At 54.3% G+C, this 7,040-nt stretch overlaps 1 protein-coding gene across 1 annotated transcript in view; it reads right to left on the bottom strand.

Annotated features, from left to right (window-relative positions):
* IL13RA1 (interleukin 13 receptor subunit alpha 1) overlaps positions 1–7,040 on the bottom strand; it is a 42,465-nt gene that overhangs the window by 30,904 nt on the left and 4,521 nt on the right. The window lies entirely within an intron of this gene.

Below are 7,040 nucleotides of genomic sequence, written 5' to 3'. Positions count from 1 at the left end.
GCCCTGTTCCCACACTGCTCTGGCTGCAGCCCAGCACAGGGTTGTGTCTGGGCTGCACTCACCCTGCAAGGCTCCTGCTGAGCTTTGCATCAGCCCAGACGCCCAGGGGCTGTTCCTCAGGGCTGCTCTCAGCCGTTCACCGGGGCTGGCTGCAGCAGGAGTTACCTTTAGGCAGGAGAGAGGCCTCCAGCCACCTGCTGGGCTGGGTGCTGTTTGTCCCTGCTTGCACTCACTCCTCACTTTGAAGCGCATCTCCTCGTTCAGGCACGTCTCGGTCAGGCGGAAGCGGCTCTTGCTCCAAGCTCTGCGTTTAACAGAGGAGGGGGGGTGGGGAGGAAAACCACAGCGTTTGGCAAAGTGCACCAGGAAAAAGGGAATGCCTATGGATGGAGAATGCACTGCAGCCCCTGCCAGCATGGGAAGCCTCAGCACTGCTCAGCTTTGTCCTCATCAGGCAGGCTGGGGTAGTTTGGCAGTTTTCCACCCTCCTTCACCTCCACAAATGCACCAGACTAAGCCAGCTGGAAGCCAGGGAATGGAGCTGCAGTTACAGTGTGGCACCAAGTTACAAACACACAGACACAACATATACAGATATTTACAAGTGCCCAGGTGGGCAGCAGAGGCCAAAGGCATCCTGGGCTGGCTGAGGAGCAGTGTGGGCAGCAGGACAAGGGAGGTTCTTGTGCCCCCTGTGCTCAGCACTGCTCAGGCCACCCCTGCAGTGCTGTGTCCAGCTCTGGGCTCCTCCATTGCAGAGAGATGCTGAGGTGCTGGAAGGTGTTTGGAGAAGGGCAGCAAGGCTGGGGAGGGGCCTGGAGCACAGCCCTGTGAGGAGAGGCTGAGGGAGCTGGGGGGGTGCAGCCTGCAGCAGAGGAGGCTCAGGGCAGAGCTGATTGCTGCCTGCAGGGAGGCTGTAGCCAGGTGGGGTTGGGCTCTGCTGCCAGGCAGCCAGCAGCAGAAGAAGGGGGACACAGCCTCAAGCTGTGCCAGGCTGGCTGTGAGGAGGAAGTTGTTGGCAGAGTGATTGGCACTGGAATGGGCTGCCCAGGGAGGTGGTGGAGTGGCTGTGGCTGGAGGTGTTGCAGCCAAACCTGGCTGGGGCACTGAGTGCCAATGGTCTGGTTGGTTGGGCAGGGCTGGGTGCCAGGTTGGGCTGCCTGAGCTTGATTCTATGACTCTATGATTCCATGACTCCATGACTCTACATGCAAGTTGGCTGGCTAGGGCTGGGTACTAGGTTGGACTGGATGATGTTGGAGGTCTCTTCCAACCTGGTTGATTCTATGATTCTAGAATTCTCTGCCTCCAGCTCTGGAGCCCTCAGCACAAGTTAAAAGTGATTCCATGACTTCCAAGCTGCCTGATTCTATGGCTCCATGACTATATGCAAGTTAGAAGTAGTACGGAAGTATGAAACCTCTCCGAACAGCAGAACTGCCCAGGAAGCCTTTTAAAACCAACTCTCCTCTTTCTTTCCACTCCTCCTCCCTTATCTCAGAATCTCTTACGGCAAGGGGTGAGATTACCAGATAAGAAGTTAGAAGCAGAGTGATTAGTTTGGGGTTGTGCAGGTCCGGGCAGAGGAATTAGTGCAGCAGGCAGGCAGACACTGACTGACTTCTTGCCTGTTGGTTCTTGCTGTTATCTCTCAGCAGATCCAGTGGGTGATACAGACATCACTATTAATTTTCTTTTCACAGCCACTGATCTAATTTTCTCTCATTAAAAATATTCCAGTTAGCCTCAACCAGCACTCCACTCAGAACTCACCAAAGGACAGCTACTGCTGTGGTGACCTACAGACACAGGCAATGGCCACACAGGGATGGAGGAAACACAGGATGGTAGGAGTTGGGACCATCCAGTCCGAGCCTCCTGCCAAGGCAGGGTCACCTAGAGAAGGTGAACAGGAATAGCTTGAGGTAGGTTTTGAATGTCTCCAAGAGAGGAGGCCTCAGAGCTCATCCAGTGCTCCAGCACCCCTGAATTAAAGAAGTTCCTGCTCATCTTCAGATGGAACTCCCTCTGTCCAAGTTTGTGCCCATTACCCCTTGCCCTGTCACTGGGCACCACTGCTAGAGCTTTGGTCCCATCCTCCTGACAGACACCCACCCTTTAAGGACTCCTGAAATGCCCCCTCAGGGCACTGACTAAAAGATCCCACATTAGATGGGATAAGCAATCCCAAAGTCTTCATGGCTAACAGAAACTAAGATGCAGAGATCACAGAATCACAGAAGCTTAGAGCTGGGAAAGAGCTGGGGGGGTCTAGCTTGGAGAGGAGCAGCCTGAGAGGTGGACCTCATCCATGTTGATAAAGACATGCAGGGTGAGTGCCCAGAAGCTGGAGCAGGCTCTGCTGGATGATGCCCAACGACAGGATGAGGGCAGTGGTGGAAGTTGAGGCATAGGAAGTGCCATGGGAACATGAAGAAGATTTTTTTCCATGTGAGGGTGCCAGAAGCCTGGCACAGGCTGCCCAGGGGGGCTGTGGAGTCTCCTTCTCTGGAGATACTCCAAACCCACTTGGATGCATTCCAGTGTGATCTGGTCCAGGTGATTCTGCCCTGGCAGAGCTTTGAGGTCCATTCCAGCCCCCAAACATTCTGGATTCTGTGAAACAAAGACTTCCAGAGATCACCCTGTACAAGGCAGGATCCCCTAGGGCAGTTCACACAGGAATGCATCCAGGTGGGTTTTTGAAAGTCTCCAGAGCAGGAGACTCCACAACCTCTCTGGGCAGCCTGCACCCTCCAGGGCTCTGCCACCCTCACCATAAAGAAGTTTCTTCTCATATTGAGCTGAAACCTTCTCTGTTCCAGTTTGTAGCTGTTGCTCCTTGGCTTACAGCTGCTGACCAGCAAAAAGAGCTTAGCCCCATCCAAGGGGGCCCATCCAAGGAGATTTGGTGCTGAGGGCCATGGCTTAGCACCAGCCTGGGTAGGGTTAGAGAATGGTAGGAGTCAATGGTCTTAAAGTCTTCTCCCACTGGTACCACTCTGTGCTAAAGCATATTCATGCTAGTGTGACATGAACACCACCTCACAGACCTAACCTTCATAGATTCCTAGAATCAAGCAGGCTGGCAGAGAGCTCCAGGCTCAGCCAGCCCAACCTAGCACCCAGCCCTGCCCAACCAACCAGACCATGGCACTCAGTGCCCCAGCCAGGTTGTTCTTGAACACCTCATTGTTCTGTGCAATGCACAAGTGTGTGACAAACAGATGCATTTGGAGGGGGTACCCAGAGAGCAACAGGAAGAGCTGGGCTGGTTTAAGGAGGAAAAGAAGGGGGGGAAAGCCTATCAAAAATGGCAAGTGGCTTATCACACACAGTTGACACACATGGGGGCACAAGGGTCACAGAACGGATCGGGTTGGGAAGGGACCTTTGACCAAGCTTCCACTTTCAGGAGACACAACAGAGGGAAGGTCTTTGTGCAAAGGCTCAGGAAAGGCCTGGCTCTTTATCCTACACTTTCATAAGCAGCCTTTTGCTGGGCTAAGGCAATGCGTTGGGCTCAGCTGCAAACAAGGTACCAAAACAGTTAAACACAAAACCTTTGTTGTGATCAAAGAATGCAGGAAGCACTCACTGAAAGACAAAGAGAGGGAGGAAGGAAGAGAGAGAGAGAGGGAGGGAGAGAGAGGGAGGGAGAGAGAGGGGAGGGAGGAGAGAGGGAGGGAGAGAGAGGGAGGGAGGGAGAGGAGGAGGGAGGGAGAGGGAGGGAGGAGAGGGAGGAGAGAGAGAGAGAGGGGAGGGAGAGAGAGAGAGAGAGAGGGAGGAGAGAGAGAGAGAGGGAAGAAGAGAGAGAGGGAGAGAGGGAGGGAGGGAGAGAGGGAGAGAGGGAGGGGAGAGAGAGAGAGAGGGAGGGAGAGAGAGAGAGGGAGGGAGAAAGAGGGAGGGAGAGAGAGGGAAGGAGAGAGGGAGAGGCAGAGAGATGGAGGGAGGAGAGGGGAGGAAGAGAGAGGGAGGAAGAGAGAGGGCGGGAGGGAGAGGGAGGGAGGGAGAGGGAGGGAGAGGGAGAGAGAGGGAGAGGGATGGAGGGGGAGAGGGAGAGAGAGAGAGGGAGAGAGGGATGGAGGGAGAGATGGAGAGAGGGAGAGAGAGAGAGAGGGAGGGAGAGAAAGAGAGGGAGGGAGAGGAGAGAGAAAGGGAGGGAGAGGGAGGGAGAGGAGAGAGAAAGGGAGGGAGAGGGAGGGAGAGAGAGAGGGGGAGGAAGAGAGAGAGAGGAGAGGGAGAGAGAGAGAGAGAGGGGAGAGAGAGAGAGAGAGAGAGGGAGAGAGAAGAGGGAAAGAGAAAGAAAGAAAGAAAAGAAAGAAAGAAAGAAAGAAAGAAAGAAAGAAAGAAGAAGAAAGAAAGAAAGAAGAAAGAAAGAAGAAAGAAAGAAAGAAAGAAAGAAAGAAAGAAAGAAAGAAAGAAAGAAAGAAAGAAAGAAAGAAAGAAAGAAAGAAAGAGAAACAGAGAGAGATAGAAAGACAGGGAGAAAGAGAGAAAGATAGAAAAAAAGAGAGAGAAAGGGAGGGAGGGAGAAGGGAGGGAGAAGAGAGGGAGGGAGAAGAGAGGGAGGGAGAAGAGAGGGAGGGAGAAGAGAGGGAGGGAGAAGAGAGGGAGGGAGGGAGAAGAAAGAAGCAAGAAAGAAAGGAACAAGAAAGGAATAACACTGAGAAAGATTTTTTTAAATGAAAAGAAATGAAACCTAAAATGAAGACAGGAAAGCGGTGACACTAAAACCCACAGCACAACAAACGAAGCCCCAGGGCCTTGGCAGCCCCGAGAGGGCAAGGAAAGCAAACAGCACTGAGGACTCCAGGTTCCAGCGGCTGTGGTGCAGAAGCAGCTGCAGCAAGGTGGTCCAGCCTGGCGCAGCCACTGCCCCACCTCTCTTCACTGCTGCGCTCACCGTCTGCTGGAGCCTTCCGCCAGCTCCTTCAGTGCAGACTTCCAAGGTGTTAATGTGCTAATGAAGCCAGCAGGTTTCTGCCGAGTCAGCAGGTTTGTCAGGCTCATCTAAAGGTCTGAGGCTGACAATTAGAGGAGGGTGTAGCAAAACATCAAGTCTCGCCCTTTTAGCGCTGGGAGGCCATTAAATCAGCCTGGCTCTTTGCGAACCCAACAGCCCTGCTTCAGGCGCAGCCTATCCTGCAGCCGTCGGGAAGAAGAGAGCAGCAGCTGCTGTGAAGAGGCCACTGTAAACACGGGGCTGTAAAACCCTAAGAGGGCTCAATGCAGCAGGCTGCTCCAAGAGGCTTTCTGTTGGTTTTAACCACGTTGAAAGCAGCTGTGCCAACCTCCTGTGCCAGTATGTGCCCAAGGCTTCCCATTCCCACGGTGCAGAGCTGTGGACTGACAGCATATTGTCTGATTGGCAATAAAGTCTGAGAGCAGCTATCACACAGCTCCTGTGCTACCATGGCAGCCACAGAAGCACAGAGTGTTAGGGGCTGGACGGGACCTCCAGAGATCATAGAAGCATGGAATCAGTCAGGGCGGGAAGGGAGCACAAGGAGCAGCCAGTCCCAACTCCCTGCCATGCCCAGGGACACCCTACCCTAGAGCAGGCTGCACACAGCCTCAGCCAGCCTGGCCTCAAACACCTCCAGCCATGGGGCCTCAACCCCCTCCCTGGGCAACCCATTCCAGCCTCTCACCACTCTCCTGCTCAACAACTTCCTCCTCACCTCCAGCCTCACTCTCCCCACCTCCAGCTTTGCTCCATTCCCCCCACTCCTGACACTCCCTCACAGCCTCAAAAGTCCCTCCCCAGCTTTTTTGGAGCCCCCTTCAGGTCCTGGAAGGCCACAAGAAGGTCCCCTGGGAGCCTCCTCTGCTGCAGCCTGCACAGCCCCAACTCTTTCAGTCTGTGCTCACAGCAGAGCTGCTGCAGCCTCTGAGCATCCTCCTGGCCCTGCTCTGGACACTCTCCAGCATCTCCACAGCCCTCTTGTCATGGAGACTTTAGAGCTGGATGCAGTACTCCAGGTGGGGTCTCAGCAGAGCACAGTAGAGGGGCAGAATCCCCTCCCTGGCTCTGCTGGCCACACTGCTCCTGATGCAGCCCAGATCATCAGTCCAACCCTCCCTGCCAGAGCAGGGTCACCCAGGGCAGGTAACGCAGGAACACATCCAGGTGGGGTTTGAAAGCCTCCAGAGAAGGAGACTCTACAACCTTTCTGGGCAGCCTGCTCCAGGGCTTCAGCACCCTCAGTGCAAGGAAGCTTTTCCTCATGTTGAGGTTGAACTTCCAGTCCTGACCAAACAGTTGCTAATGCACACCAAGGATCACATCTGGGCTGCAAAGCACCTAACAGGGACACACAAATAAAACCCCCAAACAAAGCTGCACAGCTTCTACTCCAGGGAACAAATGTGCTCCATGTAGCCTCCATACCACAACCCCCACAGCTAATTGTAAATGTAGGAGCAGGGAAAACATGGGGATGTGCTAACACTTGCTGTTACCTCCAGAAGATGCCAGGCTGCCAAGCCCCAGCTACACCAAGGTGCACACCTCCTTCTTAAACGGAATCCAACGTGAAGGAGCTCAGCCTCTGCAAGTTACCATTTCACAGGCTCACAGGAAATTAGGGGTTGGAAGGGTCCTCTGGAGACCACCCAATCTAACCCCCCTGCCAGAGCAGCACCAGAGAATCCAGCACAGGTGGCACAGGGACACATCCAGACAGGGCTGGAGAGGCTCCAGAGAAGGAGACTCCACAACCTCTCTGGGCAGCCTGTGCCAGGGCTCTGGGACCCTTCCAGTCAGGAAGTTCTTCCTCGTGTTGAGGTGGAACTTCTGTGCTGTAGTTTCCATCCCTTGCTCCTTGTCCTATGCCAGGGCACAAGTGAGCAGAGACTGTCCCTGTCCCTTCCCGATCCCCAGCCCTCAACTATTTACAGACATTACTCAGATTCCCTCTCAGCCTTCTCTTCTCCAGGCTAAGCAGTTCCAGGGCTCTCAGCCTCTCCTAATCAGGCAATGCTGCAGTCCCCTCAGACTCCTTCTGGCCCTCTGTGGAACTCTCTCCAGTAGATCC

Source organism: Pogoniulus pusillus, chromosome 19 (assembly GCF_015220805.1).
Source record: "Pogoniulus pusillus isolate bPogPus1 chromosome 19, bPogPus1.pri, whole genome shotgun sequence".
In the NCBI taxonomy this organism is placed as follows: domain Eukaryota; kingdom Metazoa; phylum Chordata; class Aves; order Piciformes; family Lybiidae; genus Pogoniulus; species Pogoniulus pusillus.
The sequence above is the reverse complement of the archived record's forward strand: the minus strand, read 5'-3'. Positions and strand labels throughout refer to the sequence as shown.